We start from the raw sequence: 17720 nt of genomic DNA on the forward strand, positions 1-17720 counted from the left end.
ACTTGTTCAGAAATACTGTAATGAAAGGAACATAGGAGTTTGTCGCTAGGTATTTGACCAAATAGGATCGTCCAGTTCCTATAGAACCTATCACTAAAATACCCCTGGGGGGTAGGGCTAAGCGGAGCGAAAAGGGTTTCCCATGAGATGGAAAATGAAAACTATTAGCCCCATAGGGGTTTGTGAATAAGTGATTGTCTGATAATGAGCAAGGAATATCCGTCTTTCTGCTAAACAAGATGTATTGAACTCATAATTCATTAGATACTTTTTATGAATGTCAACTAAGTATCGTAAGTAAATTGCTCCCGGTTGTTCAATCATTTGATAACCAGAGTTATTCTTTGATAAAGGATCACTATGAGTCAGACTCAATAGAATTTGATCAATCCTTTTTTCTGTCGTTAAGGTAGAGAACTGAACCAAGAATTCTCTTTCTTTATCATCAATCGAATCACTGTTCGAGAACCAGGACTCTATTTTATCATCAATCCAATCACCATTCACGTTTTTTCTTTTTCTTATCAAGGAATAGATCGCTTTACTTGTATGACTTAGATATCTCGTATTTCTCGAAAAAGCAATTCGATTGATAGGATTTGGTATGATACTTATGAGATCGAAGAGATTCCAATATTTCTTCTTAGAACGTATTGATTTGATCCCATAAGCGGGACCACCATCCCCTAGCATGTTGCCGCTAGAAACAAAACCCCGTATTTCTTCTAGAAAATCTCCTAATTGTTCCAGAGCAACTAGAAAGAGATTCTTTAACCAGAAAGAATTCAGTTCAGATGTAGGATACCTATCCAGAAGTTTTTGCAACTCAATCATGTATGATGGAATCATCAAAGATTTGACCTTTTCAAACTCTGTCTGTAACTCTCTGTAGGCTCGAGAAACAAAGAGAAGATGTGTACGAATGAGATATCCAGCAACAAGAAGAAGGAAAAGGATTGAATAGAGGAACTCTCAAACATTTAGCGATCTCAGATGTGTCGATATAATCTCAATTCTTCTTCACAACATCGTACAACTAACCAGCAAGTGCAATGGGTCGTCCAAGTAATAAACCTTACGTGAGTAAGGGTCGATCCCACGGAGATTATCGGCTTGAAGCAAGCTATGGTCATCCTTGTAAATCTCAGTCAGGCGAATTCAAATGATTATGGGATTTTGATAATTAAAATATAAATAAAATATAAAATAAGATAGAAATACTTATGCAATTCATTGGTAAGAATTTCATATAAGCGTATGGAGATGCTTTGTTCCTTCTGAATCTCTGCTTTCCTACTGCCTTTATCCAATCATTCATACTCCTTTCCATGGCAAGCTGTATGTTGGGCATCACCGTTGTCAATGGCTACCTCCCGTCCTCTCAGTGAAAATGGTCCAAATGCACTGTCACCGCACGGCTAATCATCTGTCGGTTCTCACTCATGTTGGAATAGGATCCGTTGATCCTTTTGCGTCTGTCACTACGCCCAGCACTCGTGAGTTTGAAGCTCGTCACAGTCATCCCATCTCGGATCCTACTCGGAATACCACAGACAAGGTTTAGACTTTCTGGATCTCAAGAATGACTGCCAATAATTCTAACTTATACCATGAAGACTCTGATCTGAACCAGGAGCCCAAGAGATAAACGCTCAAGCTATTGCAGATAGAACGGAAGTGGTTGTCAGGCACGCGTTCATAGGCGAGAATGATGATGAGTGTCACGGATCATCACATTCATCAGGTTGAAGTACGCGTGAATATCTTGGAATAAGAATAAGCTTGAATTGAACAGAAAAATAATAGTACTTTGCATTAATTCATGAGGAACAGCAGAGCTCCACACCTTAATCTATGGGGTGTAGAAACTCCATCGTTGAAAAATACATAAGTGAAAGTGGTCAAGGGATGGCCGAATGGCCAGCCCCCTAAACGTGATCTCTGAACATAAAATTATTCAAAAGATGTGAAATAAATCACTAAAAGTAGTTTTTATACTAAACTAGTAGCTAGTGTTACATAAGATGAGTAAATGATGCAGAAATCCACTTCCGGGCCCACTTGGTGTGTGCTTGGGTTGAGCATTGAGCTTTCATGTGTAGAGACTCTTTTTGGAGTTAAACGCCAGGTTGTAGCCTGTTTTTGGCGTTTAACTCTGATTTCCAACCTGTTTCTGGCGTTTAACTCCAGAATAGGGCAGGACATTGGCGTTTGAACGCCAGTTTGCATCATCAAAACTCGGGCAAAATATGAACTGTTATATATTGCTGGAAAGCCCTGGATGTCTACTTTCCAACTCAATTGAGAGTGCACCAATTGGGTTTCTGTAGCTCTAGAAAATCCATTTCGAGTGCAGGGAGGTAAGAATCCAACAGCATCTGCAGTCCTTCTTCAGCCTCTGAATCAGATTTTTGCTCAAGTCCCTCAATTTCAGCCAGAAATTACCTGAAATCACAGAAAAATACACAAACTCATAGTGAAGTCCAGAAATATGATTTTTATCTAAAAACTAATAAAAATATACTAAAAACTAACTAAATCATAGTAAAAACTATGTAAAAATAATGCCAAAAAAACGTATAAATTATCCGCTCATCATGCATCCAGTTTGAATGAGGGTGAAGTGTAACAACCCTAGTTTTTAAAAATCAAATAATTAGTTATTTGTGATTTATTTTATTTGTTGATAATTTTATTTTAGGAAAATTATTTTGCTAAAGGTAATTAAATAGAATTTCCTGATAATTGAAATTTAAATTAATTAGAATTTTTATATAATCTTTATTAGATATTTAGTATAATTAAAATTATAATTTTGATAATTGAAAAATAAGAAGAACTGTATAATTTAATTCTATTTTGAATAAATTATGTTATTAATTTGAACTCCTAGAAAATGATTTTATTAAAAATGATTAGATTGATATTTATAAATACTTTAAATTTAAGTCAATTAATATTTATGTACAACTTTTATTATAATTAATTATTTTATAAATTGAAATTAAAGTTTCAGAAATAGGAAAATAATAGAGATTTGTATGATTTAATCTAGAAAATTGATATTTGAATTTAAATTGTACTTTACAAAATATAATTAATTTGTTCATTTTATAATATAAATTAAAAATAATTGATTGAACTTAGCAACATATTGATAAATAATATTTTTAAATATTTTTAATAGAGTACATTTAATTTTAAAATTATCATATCCTCTAATTTTATCAAAATATTTATTCATATTTATCCATATTCTTTTATAAAATCTTAATTTCTAACCCTAATTCCTAAAATTAGCTCAGAACCCTAATTTCCCCAATTCCTAAACCTAACCACCGCAGCCTCACCCTCTTTCAACGTACAAACGCATACACACTGAAGAAATGGGGAAACAGAGAGAAAGATCTGAGAAAGAGAGGGAAGCGAAGGGAGACAGCGCTGGCTGGGCTTCGCTGCCGTCGCCGTCGAGCTGAGGGAAAGAAAGGGAGCTTCACCGCGCCGTCATCCAACCGGTCGAGTCTGCTGCCTCACCGCCGCCTCCTTCGTCGCGCGCTACTGCCGGCCTGGAATCGCCGCCACTGCACCTTGCCCGCTTGTCGCCGCCGTTCCGTGGAGTCCGCCCTGGTGCCGGTTGAACAGGGATGAGGGAGAGGCGTCGAGAGAGAGATGCAATGGAGGTCAGAGGGAAGAGCTGCCATCACCGCCGTCCCGTCTATGAAGCCTGAGCTCGCGTTGCCGTCCTGAGCTTCGGCGCCGCCGTGGAGGAGAGTGGAGTAGTCACCGTCGTTGGAGAGAAAGGAGACGCACAGGGGAGGAACCGTTCCTCTGCCGCCGCTATCGCCGGAATTCCTGGTCGCCGTCGTCGTTCATGGTGAGTCAGTTAAGTCATAGCCATGAGAACCACTACCTCTGAACCCCAGTTGCTCTGTTGCAATCCTGTATTTTCTTCTGATATTCTCGACTCTGTTCTGTTTCTCTTTTGTTTTGTCGTTCTTACTTCGTTGGTGTCCCTGCTGTTCTAACCGATTGGATTGGTGCTGCTGCTGCTAAGACGTATGCCCTGCTCTCTGGTTTCTGTTTTTCTGAGTACCAGAGCTGCTGCTCCATTCCTGTATTTCTTTTGGTAAGATAGGTTTTGTTCTACAATCAATATTCTGATTACTGCTCCTTTGATGATCTGTTCTGTTTTACCCTTGCATTTGCTTCAGCCTCTATTAAATTCCCTTCCAAAATTGTTGATGCTGCTAAGTAAGTTCGGAGCTGCTGTGTTGTTGCCGGAGGAAGGGAACTCATCAGAAAAATGTTATTGAGGCTGATGTTTGGTTTGATTGCGTAGTTAACGCGACATTGAGGTAGGGGATTTAACGTTTTTAATTTAGAATGCCTACAAAGTTATTTGGATAAGTGCAAATGGTTAAGAATTTCTTAATTGACATGAATGATTTGAAATGCATTTGAAATTAGTTAGTTGTTGTGATTATTCTGAGCTGTGATTGAATTTAGATGCTGTTGTGAATAATGATTAATTTAATATAGTTTATTAAATTGAAATATGCCGAGTTAATTATTGAAAAGCTGTGGTATGGATAACTGATGAATTGAGTTTTGATTATTGCTGTGAATGTAATTAGTTTTGTTGTTATGAGAGACTAATTGATAGAAATAAGCTTGGTTTGAGGTTGTGAAATTTGGAATAAGTTTGATGATGTTTTAGTGCTTCAATTGGATTATTGAATTCAGGTTATGGCTGCGAATGTCTTTGGGCTTTGTTGTGAGTGTTTAAAGTTGTAATTGATATTGTTTTCTCTGATATGGATGGAATTGAGTTGAATTATAACTGTAGTTGGTGATTGATTTGATGATTGTGCGTACTGAATGTTGTAAGGGATAGAATAAATGGTGTTACTTTTGTTGCTGAGCTTGCTGGTGTGAATTGATGAGTTATTGTGTGTTTGAATGATGATGAGTGTATATGGAAAATTATGCTTGGCATAGTGTAGAAAAGAAAAGGTTTGATGATGCTTAAGTACTTGACATCGTCTGAATTATTGTTCTGGGTTCTTGGGCTGTGTTGGCAATGAAGACAATTTTGAATAACTGGAAAGAGGTTAAACGTGTGATTTTGGAAGGGTTATAAGTTCAAATGTGGTTTTTGATAAGTAAGGTTGTTGAAAATGCTTAAGGCAGAATTTCTGCATACATGACAGTAGAAAGAATCAATTTCTGGGAGCATCCCAGGTCATATACTTGAATGAAACTATTTTTGCATGAAACTTTACTGTGTTTTGAGCATCTCATAAAAAATTCAGAATTTATTGATGAGTATTTTGGGAGAAATGAATTTTTGAAGATTGATGGTTTCTGCAGAAAATTCTGTTTCTTTACTGCAGAAGCACCAACTTCCAACTCACTTAACTTTCAATTTTGGTAAGTATTTGAGCTGAAACCAACGGCATTTTCAAGCTTCCTGTGTCCACAATCTTCATTTTAAATTTCATGTCAATATCCTATTTAACCAAGTAGATATGTTGAAAAGAGTATGGATAACTCACTGAATTTTGGAAACCGAATTCTAAAAGGTCTGGCTGTGTTTCTCACTTCATAACTTTTCATATGACATGGTATTAATCTGGAATTTGATTCAATAAAAAGCTAAAAGAGTCTTGTTTGAGGTCGTGAATTTTGAAAGGCATTGGGTGAAAACTGGATTTTTAAGGAATTTATCAAACTTACTACTTGCTGCTGTTTTTCTGCATTTTCTTAGGAAACAATAACAGAATTATAAGAGAGATGGTACAAGTTTTTATTGTGACCAAATTACTTCAACACCAAGTTTCTTGGAATACTAGTTTATTGAGTTTAATTTTGAAAGAATTCTATGATAAGTGAAAGTTGGTTACGAATTGATGAGGTGAAAGTTGAATTGATGGGTTATGTGGGAATTGTGGGTTATGACCGAACTGTTGGCTATTGTAAATTGTGAATTTTCTGACTGATTTGAGAACCTCTTATTTGGTAGTTGTTGAGGAAAGGGGGAGACTTGTTGAGAAAGAGGGAACCCGTAAGGGTGGCTAAGTCCGAGTTTTAGGGGAGGTGCTGCCGAAATTTTATAGAAAATCTGAGGTTTTATTTGAAAAGTTATTTTAGAACTTTTGAATTTGAAAAATTATATTACTTGACTTTTATTTAGTTAAGAAAAGAATTATTCTATTTTAAATTTGATTTACCAAAGAAAGGTTTATGTTTTAAAATTAAATTATTTAAGAAAGAAACTATGTTTTGAGATTGATTCAATATGAAAAGAATTATGTTTTAAGCTTGAAATAAAGGTTTACTTTTTAGAAGTTTGATGAATTTATAATATTTGAATTTGAATAGTAAAGAGAGAGATGATTTTTGAGTCTTTGGGAAGTTAGTAAACTTGGAAGAATTTTATTTAAATAATTTTAATGAGAGGATTATATTTCAAAAAGTATTTAGTGAATTTAAAATATATGATTTACTTAAGTCTTTTGAAGAGGGTTAAACTAAAAAAAAAAATAGTTCTAAAGTTAGTTTTGAATTAAGATTGCTAAAGCAGAGATTATGAACTGAATTGATGATTGAGATTTTTGCGAACGAATGCTTGAGAAAGTTAAGAAAGGTTTAAGAAAATATGTTAAGGATTCAAAGGGAAAAGAGAATGGGGAACTGATATATGGATTGTTGAGTTTTAGAAAGGAAAATGAAAAGTGATAAAATACGGGAAAACCCTACGAACTGTTAGTTGTTTAACTATGGGGAAAACCCATGAATTGATAATTGGTACAATTCGGGAAGTACCCACGAACTGAATGATCATTGATCTCGAGGAAACCTATAGATTGTTATTTCATTTATATGCGGGAAAAACCTACGGACTGATAATCATTGATTACGGGAATAACCCATGAATTGTTGTATGTTGATCTCGGGTATAACCCACGAACTGAAGATCGCTATGTTATTGTGTATTGATCTCGGGTATAAACCCACGAACTGAAGATCTCTGTTTTGTGAATTGATCTCGGGGACGCCCACGAACTGAGGATCACTGTTTCCCCTTGTGCGTATATTATGGGGTCGGGCTTTGCGCCGATTGCCGGTAGTCACGAAGGAGTGGTATTTTTACCACCGACACATATGCACTAAGGACACAAAGGGAAGCCATATCTGGGACTTGTTCCTAGGTAATGTCGGGCTGCAGGGTGTAAACCGACACGTGAGCTCATGGCCTGCTTAGGACAGACATGCATCATATTGGTTGTGCATTTGCATTTGGTTGTGTTTGCTTATATTACTTCTCTGTGATTGTGTTGTTTGTTTTATTGTGATTTGTTTGTGTGTTTAATTGAGTTACTTACTGGTGCTAGTAATTTGTGAATGTATAGAGATGATTGATAACTGTTTGTTGTGACTGAGAATCAATTATGTGGCTGAAAGATATTTAATATGTCAAATTTTGTGATTGAGATCTGTTTTGGGTTTAGGAATCTAAAGAAAGTAACTATTTATCTAAAGTAAGATTAAAAAGTATTTCAAAGGGTTTGACGAAGAGGGTTTATTAAGCAAAGTTAATTATTTGCATGCCAATCATTACTTTTACGGCATTTCCATTCCCTACTGAGAACGTGGTTTGTTCTCACCCCAAAATCCTCCACCTTTACAGTGACACAGGTTTGAAGACTTAGTTTGAAGCTGCGGGCGATTCTAGCATTTATTTACGAGTTAAGTTTATGACTTGAGTTTCTTTCATAGAATTCCCTCGCCTTTGTATATTTAGTTTTTATTTTATGCAGAGGGATAGGATTTGTATCTGAGTTTTATTTGAAATCTTTTGTATGACAGATATTATTATTATTAATAATTATGTGATTATTATTACTTGAAGTGTTTGCAATATGATTTTAATTAATAAAAACAAAAATTTCTGGTATTTTTAATAAAATTGAATCGCGATATCGAACTAAAGGCTTAATAGTAAATAGTTAATAAGGAAAACAGGTCAGTAACGCCTTACTTTTGGTACGATCATGACGTATTGGAAGTTGGGTCGTTACATGAAGCTCCTGCAGTTTATTCCCTTAGTGATCCTACTCAAAACACCACAGACAAGATCGAATCTTCCGGATCAGAGAATACTGCGCCTTGGTTCTAGTCTTTACCACAAAGATCCTAATCCCCCCATACCTCAGCTGACCTGATGTCTCGAGAAGTCCCCAATGAATTCATGGATTAGCTGTCTAAGAGACGTATCCTCAAGCTAGTGGTTCATTGATATCCGATGAAAGACGCTCGTTGAAATCATGTAGAATAGAGATAACCTTGTGCTAGTTCAATTCATTCATAAGGTTGAAAAACAAATATACATCTTAGGAGAGGATCAAACACGAATTGAAATAGAACAGTAGTACTTTTATTAATCTATAAAACTCAGCAGAGCTCCTAACCTTAACCTAAGAGGTTTAGTGACTCATGCTGATAGAAAAATACAATAAGGAAACGTAAAAGTGGGCAAGAGTTTGGAGAGATCCTAACATGGCTGATCTTCTCCTATATATACTAATCTGCTAACTAAGGATTACAGAAATATGATAGGCTTAGGCTTGTAGTGCGAAAATCTACTTTCGGGGCCTACTTGATGAGTGTTTGGGCTGAATTTTAGTGTCTCCCACATGCTAGGATGCTTCTTGGGTGTTGAATGCTGGCTAGGGACACCTTTATGGGCGTTGGACGCTGGCCACTTCTCTGTGGGCGTTGGACGCCAGGACTGGGGTAGATGGCTGGCGTTGAATGCCAGTTTTGGACCTTCAATTCTGAAGCAAGGCATGGACTATTATATATTTCTGGAAAGCCCTGGATGTTAGTTTTCCATAGCCGTTGAGAACGCTCCATTTGGACTTCGATAGCTTCAGAAAAGCTCCATGAAGGTCAGATCCTAACAGCATCTGTAGTGCTTTCTCTGCCTTTAAATTAGACTTTTGCTCCAGCTCCTCAATTTCAAAAAAAAAATACCTGAAATTGCATAAAAACACACAAACTCAAAGTAGAATCCAAAAATGTGAATTTTACACTAAAACCTATGAAAATATAATAAAACATAAACAAAACATGCTAAAAACTATATGAAAATGATACCAAAAAGCATATAAAATATCCGCTCATCATTGAGAACCTCCCGTTCTCATTACATACATATATTGTTATTTTTCAGATGCAGGTTGAGAGGCACCTCATTGAGCGTCTGAAGACTTCCTATGCAAGCGAAGTTTTGTTTTAGGATGCTATATTTTGTACTTATGCTATATATATATATATATATATTCTCCTCTGCATATATTTTATATTTTGCCCTCTTAGAGGTTGCTTTTGCAGGTCGAGTTCGAAGCTTGATATTTTGTATCTTTTGGTACTCTAATCCCTGTATATCTATGTTATCTTTCCTTACGCATTAGTTTATTCTTTTTATGCGTATCCTACGTGTATAATGTAATTTTCTATTTATGCTTTTGCTTCACTTCTTCTTCAAAGCTTCTAGTTATAATTCCATTCAAATATATATATATATATATATATATATATATATATATATATATATATATATATATATATATATTTGTATGCCTTTTCTTTTAGAGGTCATAATACCTCACCCCCTCTACTTTACAACTTAAGCGTAAGGTTCTGTATGGTAAAGTGTTACACTGGGTCTCATGTATGGTTGAACCGTGCTTAGCTCTAATGTTTTGTCCTCCAGCGGGAATGAATTTCATCGGGTCAGAGTCGGTCATGGTGGCGTGCATATTCTTAAGAGACTTAAACAATAGTTACATGTCCGTGACATCAATACAGCCTTATGAAGTTACATGTGAGGGTTGAGTGGTACTGCACAATGCTAGTTTAGCAATGCCCCAAACTGAAATCTCTTATTTTGCACGAGTAAAATACTGGTTAAGGACGAAAATGCTCGAGAAGATAGACAAGCTCTCTATACCTTGCGTCCTGGGCAGCAAGTTATCGAAGATGCACTTAACTTTTACAAATTGTTGTATTCGTTCGTTCAATAAGTGATTATACAAATAACCTAAAGTGACATTTCCTCCATTGGTGTGCAGGTTATAAACCTTGTGTGCACAATGCTTACTCATGACAACAACGTCCCAAAATGGTTTCTTCCAACCCTCCTTTTGCGGTATTATTTTTATTTTTGGACAAAAAATGTTCACTTTTAAATTTCATTTTTGAATCCTTCTTTCACTAACCAACCTCATATGCATCCCATGTTACAGCAAGGGTTCTTAATTATTCTAGTGAACCATAAGATCGACGTATTTGAGTATATTTGTGCAAGGTTCTTGGGTTTCATTCATGACTTATGGATGGTGAAACCTATCCCTTTATCTTTTAATGATGATAAAAATTATTAACAACAATTTTAACATCCACTGTTTTGACTAAATCTTCATTGGTTTTGTGGCTGTCTCAGATATGTGTCCCCATGTATAGAGAGCATCACTGGTACTTGATGGTTGTGAAAATTTGGTTAACTACAAGCTCTTGATACTTGGATTCCATAAAAACCAATGATGAACATGATGTTAGAATATCATAGATGAAATATGTGGTTAAGGTCACGACATTTTCTTTTATATGCCCCTTCTTTATAACATTGTGGGTTTTAAAGATTTTAGACTCATACATTTAGTTGACACATAAAGCTTATGTTTTCATCCCTTTCTGTGGTGGAAGGAATTTTTAATTGAGACCATGTTGGATGACAAAAGATTCTAGCGAAACGTTGATCATTACAAGCCACATCCTTCAACTTAAAATGTTGAAGAGCTCACCATTGTCCAGTAAGGCAAACTCTCGTGAGACTCTATCAATTTTGTATAGTTCCATTTTATTAATTACGGTTTCATGCATGCATTGTATTCTTCCCATGCACGCCAAATAGGATTGGATGTGGTGGAATATTGGGTTCCTTAATAATTTAGTGTTATTACATTATGACAGGAATGATTGTGGTCTTTGGGGTGTCAATAGATGATGCAAAATTAAGTTTGCGAAAATATTGCTTTCGAGTTAAGGTACTTAAAGACTTCTTCACGTCTTCTGCTGAGTTATGTCTTCATGTCACTCCTTCTTGCGTCTAAAATATACTTGTTCTCTTTCATAACATGAATGAACAAACCCAAATGTGGTTAGCTCTTGATTTGGTTATGGGATGGTATAACCCGTTGCACGTGATATTTCCCGCAGGGCAGTAAGATATTAGGACAAAGAGATACAAATGTTTGCTAGAAACACTAAGAAAAGGAGGAAAAGAATAGTCGACAGCCATTGTCCAAACCAAATATGAGGACCATTATCCGATCCTGAAGAACTGAATAATGTTATTTTGCTTTTATGTGATTAAGTTGATAGTTAGGAGATTAAGTATACTCAATCTATGTTGTGATTAAGTTGATAGTTAGGGGCCTAAATATGTCCAATCTATGTTGGTGTTCTAATGCTTATTTTCGGGGTGTTATCTTATTTTGTGGGTTGTATGAGTGTCCTCTGAAACATTTTGGTGGTATGATGGTTGGCATTAGCTTATTTTGTGGGTTGCATGCATGCGTCTCATGTGGATACCAAACTAAGCTCCTATTTGGTAGATAAAAAATGCTCTTCGTATATTAAAATTAGGCATTAAAATCAGCCACCAATATATTTATGTATAAATACATGTGTGATTTAATTTATTTTCAAAGTGTATTTATATTCCGACATATATTTTATACTGGTGACTGACTTTAGTAGCTAATTTTAGTGTGCACGTAACATAGTACTTGTGCCATTTTGTTGTAAACTATTTAACATAGTACTTGTGCCATTTTATTTACACATTATTCAAAAATCTTGTTGGTTACCTATACTTTTCCTTATGTAAATATATTGCAGTTACATTTGGTCTAACTAGAAGGCTCTAGATTGAACATTGCAGCCTCTTACGTGAATATTTATGTCAATATTTATTTCGATATTTTTATTATTTAATTAATGATATTACTCTTTTATCATATGTTATTTCTAAGTTAATTAAACACACAATTTTTTTATTATAATAGAAATTTTTAAATACCAAAAACTAAAAATGATTTTTAAAAAATTTACATAAAATAAAAAAATAATATCAAAGTTTCAAATAATACTAAAACCTAAAAATGATTTTCATAATCTATGTATTCACCCATTCACCTAATAATAATAATAATAATAATAATAATAATAATAAATGTGTTTTATACTATGGGAGAGTACACTTATTAGACGAGAAATAAAATGACTAAGGCCTTTTATGTAGAAAATAATCCCAGTAGTCTATATTGTTAATGGACAAATATATTTCTTTTTATTTATTCTGAGTAGCTGACCCAAACTATTGTAAATTGGGCCACATGAGAAAGACCACAAGCTTCATCTCTCTCCATGACCCAAAAAATAAAAGAGCATTATCTCTATTATGTAGGCATTTCTTAAAATAACTCACAACAAATTAAACTAAATCTACATGTATCCATTAAGGAATAAACAACAAACAAATCGAAATAAACCAAGTTTCATGGAAAAATAGATAGAAGAAAGGCTTTGATAAGAAACTAACTCATTACAGATTCTAATTTTGAGGGAGATATCCCACCACATTCAACTCGACGATGCTGTTAGCTATCAATATCTCAACAAGAAGGTACATGTTGCAGAAAGACACAATCAGAGTCTGTAGATAATCAATGAGAATATACGACGATTAAATTGGAAATATATATTTCGAAAAACAGCAGCACATACTCAACAAACCCAAAACATCAAAACAGAAGTGACAAATGATTAGTTAAATTCCATAATATGAAAATAGTAATGGCAAAATTTAATCAACAGGTCCTATGTTACTAAAATTGGCGAAACATTAAAACACAACAATGATACTTCAACACGATAACTTAGCACATTGCTCCAAAATATAAACTTCAAGTACGATAAATTCTCAATGAAACTGAAAAATGCCTAACCTCTGACATGAATGTAAAACATCAAAGTTTTAAAAGTTAGATAATAAATTATTTAATGATTTATTTTATTTATTCGAAAATATATTTTCAGAAATTTTATATTAATTAAATACTTTTTTATTATTGATTTAAAGTTTCAGTGATTGAAAAATAATAAGAATTTTATATGTTTTAAATTTAAATAATTAGATTTTGAACTTTATTTTATAATTTAAAAGAAATTAATTTAACTATCTCTAATTATTGAATTAAATTGATTTTTAATTACTCTATTATCCTTAATTTTATTAAAATAACCTAAACTACCCAAACTCTAACCATAATTCTAATACAACACACACTCACCCTTCTTTCCTCACAATAGCCACACCCTCTCGCCTTTTCCCCCTCTCAAACGCACACCCACACACAAAACACCAACACATACACACGAAGAACACTTGCCCAAGGAAGGGGAGGGAGACTGATGCCATCGCCACGCCTCCATCGCGCTTCACCACCGTCAAACCTCGTCACCGCTGCTGAGCCGCCATCAGAAACAGAACCGCAAAGAGAGAGAGAGCCGTTGAGACATGGGTGAGAGACACGGGGAGAGACAGAACTCGCACCGGCTACACCGTCACACCCTACCCGCGTCGTCGTTGCCAGCTTCGTCATATCTCCGGCGCCAAACTCGTCATTACTGCCACCGTGGAATCGCGAACGGAAGAAACGCCAGAGGGAGCCGTCACGGAGTTGCCTTCGCTATCGAATTGCTGGATTCGTTATCATCGCATTTGTGTTGCTGTGGTGCCGTCATTCATCATTGCTCAGTCATTGCCGAAGCTTCGCGTTGCCGTTCTAACTGCCGAAAATCGCTGCTGGAACCCCTGTCTACTTAGGTCAAGTTCCAGTTCTTACATGTTGAGATTTATGGTTATTGCATGAGACATCAAGCTGTTGCGTCATCACTGGAGTTGCCGCTGCTCTGTTTTCTCGGTTATTCATAAGTCCGGTAAGATTTTCCTTGTTCCGAATCCTTTTAGTCGCTATTTCTATTATATGTTGCTGAGATTTTGCGACATTATTACAATAGGGTTGAGTTTTTGAGGTTGTATGTAACGATTAGAGTTGTTGCGGAAGTGGAATGGAGCTGTGGTTGTGGCTGCCGCTGTTACAGGTCGAGAAAAAGGGATTTTTGACACGCTGTATAGCTTTTGAATTTCGACTATTCGAGGTAGGGGCGCATTTCTTAAACTTATTTTACTTTCAAGAATTGTTACAAGTCGATATCAATACAAAAAATATATTTTTATGATTATGTAAGTCATATGGATTGAGTTGAACTATTTTGGATAAATGAAATTATTTGCTCGATTAAGTTATTGATTGATTGTTTGAATTTTTTGGATTTCGTTGATTTTATTAAGTTAATTTGCTGTGGTTGTGATAATGATTTATTGAAAACGATTGGAATAGTTGAGAGATGTGTGGTTTGATTTTATAAATGATTTAATATTGGAGTTGGTTTGATTTTGAAAAAGATTTAATATTGAAATTGGTTTGATTTTGTAAATGATTTGCTATTAGAGTTGGTTGGTTTTTGAAAAGGATTTAATATTGAAATTGGTTTTGTTGATTTATCAGAAATGATTTGATTTTGGAAGCAGTTGGATTTTGAATTGGTTTGATATCGAAAAATGATTTGATATTTGGAAGTTTGAACTTCGTTTGATTTGGAAATGATTTGGTTTTGAACCTATTGGAAAAGGTTGAGAAATTGTTTGGCCGGCACCCTTGAAGGGTGGCAAAGTCCAAGTTTTAGGAGAGGTATTGTCAAAATTCTTTTAATAAAATTTGAGACTTTTATTTTGGTGAAAAGGAGTTTTATGAAAGAGAAATGGATTTTAATTATTTTTAAAGAAAGATTTTGATATTTGAAACACTTGGGCAGTACGCAAGGGTTGTGGTTTAGTCCCACTTGCTATGGATTAAGATTTTAAAAAATTATGGTTTTGAATGTGAGCTTTGACCTGGCAAGGATAGTGGTGGTGTATCGCTTTGACCTGGCAACGATATCCGGGTTAGCTACCGGATGTGTCGGGTTCTGGCAAATTAACCGACACGTGAGCTCACGGCCAGTAGGACAGGAATACATCATGTTGCATTTATTTTCTTTGTTTAGGTTTCTTAAGTGTTTTTGTTTGCCTATCTGATGAATTCTATTTAACTGGTAACTGTGATATTTGCTGTAACTCTTTTTAAATGTGTTTGCCTTATATTTGTTTGTGCTTGTGATTGATTTCTATTTTGAGTATTTGGTGGTGGATTGATGATAGCGGTAACGGGTTTTATTAGGCCGGAGGCCGAGTTGATTTGATTTGGGTCGGAGGTCATGATTGGTTGGATCAGTGGTAAGTTTTGGTTAAAATAGTTTCTTAGTAAGCGGTAAAATGTATGGAATGTTATTTTGCGTAAAAAATTTTATAAGAAATATGAGTTTTAGATTTGGATAATGAACTAATGATCATTACGACTGAAATTAGTTTTATTTAAAATATCTTCTTATAACAATTTTTAAACCCTCTACTGAGAACCAGGGAGGACGATATTCTCACCCCCTTACAGACTTCTCTTTTTAGGATGGACGAGGAAGCTGATGAAGTTTTTGCTAAGTCCTTAGCTGTACTGTTAATATATTTGTCATAATTTTTTCCTCGCCTTTGTCATTATAATTTTGTAAGAGGGATAGGAGTTGTATGTTTTGTATGTATATAATATGTATAAGATACTTGTGTAAGGAGTTTTGTATATATGTATATGCATGTTGGTAAATATTTAAAAGTATTTTCAATTTTTTTTCAAGAAAATAACAATACTGTTTCGAGTTAAAGGCTCATATCTTATTATTAAATATATGGAAGCCGTTGTAATATTCTCGCTATCAGAGTGGACCAGCCGGAAGTGTGATATTCTGATAGTGAGGGTTTTACAATCAACTCCAATTTGTTCTATGTCCACCATTTATGCAAACATTATCACATATGGTGGACTCCCCAACAGTATCAGACCCTAAATTGTTATAGTTTTCTCACTCGCATTGATTAACCTGTGACATAATCTTTGGATAAAATCAATACTACCTAACAAGAACAAACATAAGTAAAAAAGTGAAAGCTAATAGCTCACATTTCTCCCTGCTTGAGCATCGTTTTTGTCCTTACCTTTATTATTAGTTGATGAGCAGATATTTTATACGCTTTTTGCCATCATTTTCATATAGTTTTTAGCATGTTTTGTTTAGTTTTTATTAAGTTTTTATAGGTTTAGTGTTAAATTCAAATTTTTAGATTCTACTATGAGTTTTTTTGTTTTTGTGCAATTTCAGGTCATTTCTAGCCGAAATTGAGGAGCTGGAGCAAAAGTCTGATTCAGAGACAGAGAAAGCACTGTAGATGCTGTCCAGATCTGACCTCCTTGCACTCGGATGAGCTTTTATGGAGCTACAGAAGTCCAAATGGAGCGTTCTCAATGACTATAGAAATCTGACTTCTAGAGCTTTCCAGCAATGTATAATAGTCTATACTTTGCTTTATATTAGAAGGCCCACAACTGGTGTCCAACGCCAGCCTTCTGCCCCCTTCTAGGCGTCCAGCACCCACAGAGCAGAAACCAGCGTCCAAACGCCCAGAGAGGACCCCCTAGCCAGCATTCAATACCCTAGAAGCCTCATAGCACATGGATCTCATCATAGCTCAGCCCAAATACTCACAAAGTGGGCCCCAGAAGTGAATTTTAGCACTAAAAAGACTATTTTACCCTTACTAGTCATTGTTTAGTATTTAAGGGATTAGATTTATGTTATTCGAACACCTTTTCCATACTTTTTATCTTTTTTACAGACTTTTACACCATATTCGAGTTTTACTTTGTATTTCCTTTCAGTATGAATTTCTAAACCTCCTAGGTTGAGGGGAGGAGTCCTGCTGAGTCCTATGAATTAATAAAAGTATCAGTGTTTCTCTTCGATCCGTGTGTGATTAATTCTAAGATGTATATTCGTACTTCAACATGGTGAATAGGATGACCAGTGACAATCAGCTCTGTTCATCATACTAAGACAAACGTGCCTGACAAATACTCGTGTCTACTTGGGTTCATGTGAATAATTCAGTGGAAAGCATTGAACCGCCAGCTTGAATTATACATCTCTTAGACGGCTAATCCACGACTTCGTTGGGGACTTCTCGAGATACCAATTTGGCCGATTTACGGGGAGATTAGGGTCTCTGTGGTAGAGGCTAGAACCCAAAGATGAAGCATTCTTTGATCCGGAAGATCCGACCTTGTCTATAGCGTTTTGAGTAGGATCATTAAGGAGAATAGACTGTACGAGCTTCACCCTCAAGAAGAGATGGATCCACACTAACCCTGGAGTTCAGATCCGGAGGAGTATTAACAACCTCTCAATAAAGGCATTAGTCACTTACAGCCTGCCATTGAAGAGATCACTCACAAGCAAAGAAGACAGTAATACCAGAGTTAATTCAGAAAGACAACGTAACTCCGATCCTTAACCCTATTCCTATTACTGATTGCCTTCTAATATACAAAGTATTTTATTAGTTACATGTCTACATAGTTTAGATCTCACAAACCCAACAA

The 17720-nt window shown here is 35.3% G+C and overlaps 3 long non-coding RNA genes across 6 annotated transcripts; all 3 read left to right on the forward strand.

Annotated features, from left to right (window-relative positions):
- Positions 1 to 3279: 3279 nt before the first annotated feature.
- LOC112775782 (uncharacterized) lies at positions 3280 to 7905 on the forward strand. The gene is made up of 4 exons (XR_003189685.3): positions 3280 to 3874; positions 4055 to 4126; positions 4212 to 4355; positions 7691 to 7905. It is a non-coding gene; the product is annotated as an uncharacterized lncRNA (long non-coding RNA).
- Positions 7906 to 10516: 2611 nt separating this feature from the next.
- On the forward strand, positions 10517 to 11748 carry LOC140182464 (uncharacterized). Of its 2 annotated transcripts, XR_011878048.1 has the most exons (4): positions 10517 to 10651; positions 10771 to 10877; positions 11038 to 11111; positions 11284 to 11748. It is a non-coding gene; the product is annotated as an uncharacterized lncRNA (long non-coding RNA). The 2 variants fall into 2 exon arrangements; XR_011878047.1 differs by lacking the exon at positions 10517 to 10651 and having other exon boundaries at positions 10733 to 10877.
- A 1643-nt stretch (positions 11749 to 13391) lies between these two features.
- Positions 13392 to 17082, forward strand: LOC112779332 (uncharacterized). 3 transcript variants are annotated; one of them, XR_003190661.3, is made up of 4 exons: positions 13392 to 14070; positions 14152 to 14292; positions 15414 to 15469; positions 16444 to 17082. It is a non-coding gene; the product is annotated as an uncharacterized lncRNA (long non-coding RNA). The 3 variants fall into 3 exon arrangements; XR_003190660.3 differs by lacking the exon at positions 16444 to 17082 and adding an exon at positions 15684 to 15892; XR_003190662.3 differs by lacking the exon at positions 15414 to 15469.
- Positions 17083 to 17720: the final 638 nt, after the last annotated feature.

The sequence above is a fragment of the Arachis hypogaea genome, chromosome 19 (assembly GCF_003086295.3).
Source record: "Arachis hypogaea cultivar Tifrunner chromosome 19, arahy.Tifrunner.gnm2.J5K5, whole genome shotgun sequence".
In the NCBI taxonomy this organism is placed as follows: Eukaryota; Viridiplantae; Streptophyta; class Magnoliopsida; order Fabales; family Fabaceae; genus Arachis; species Arachis hypogaea.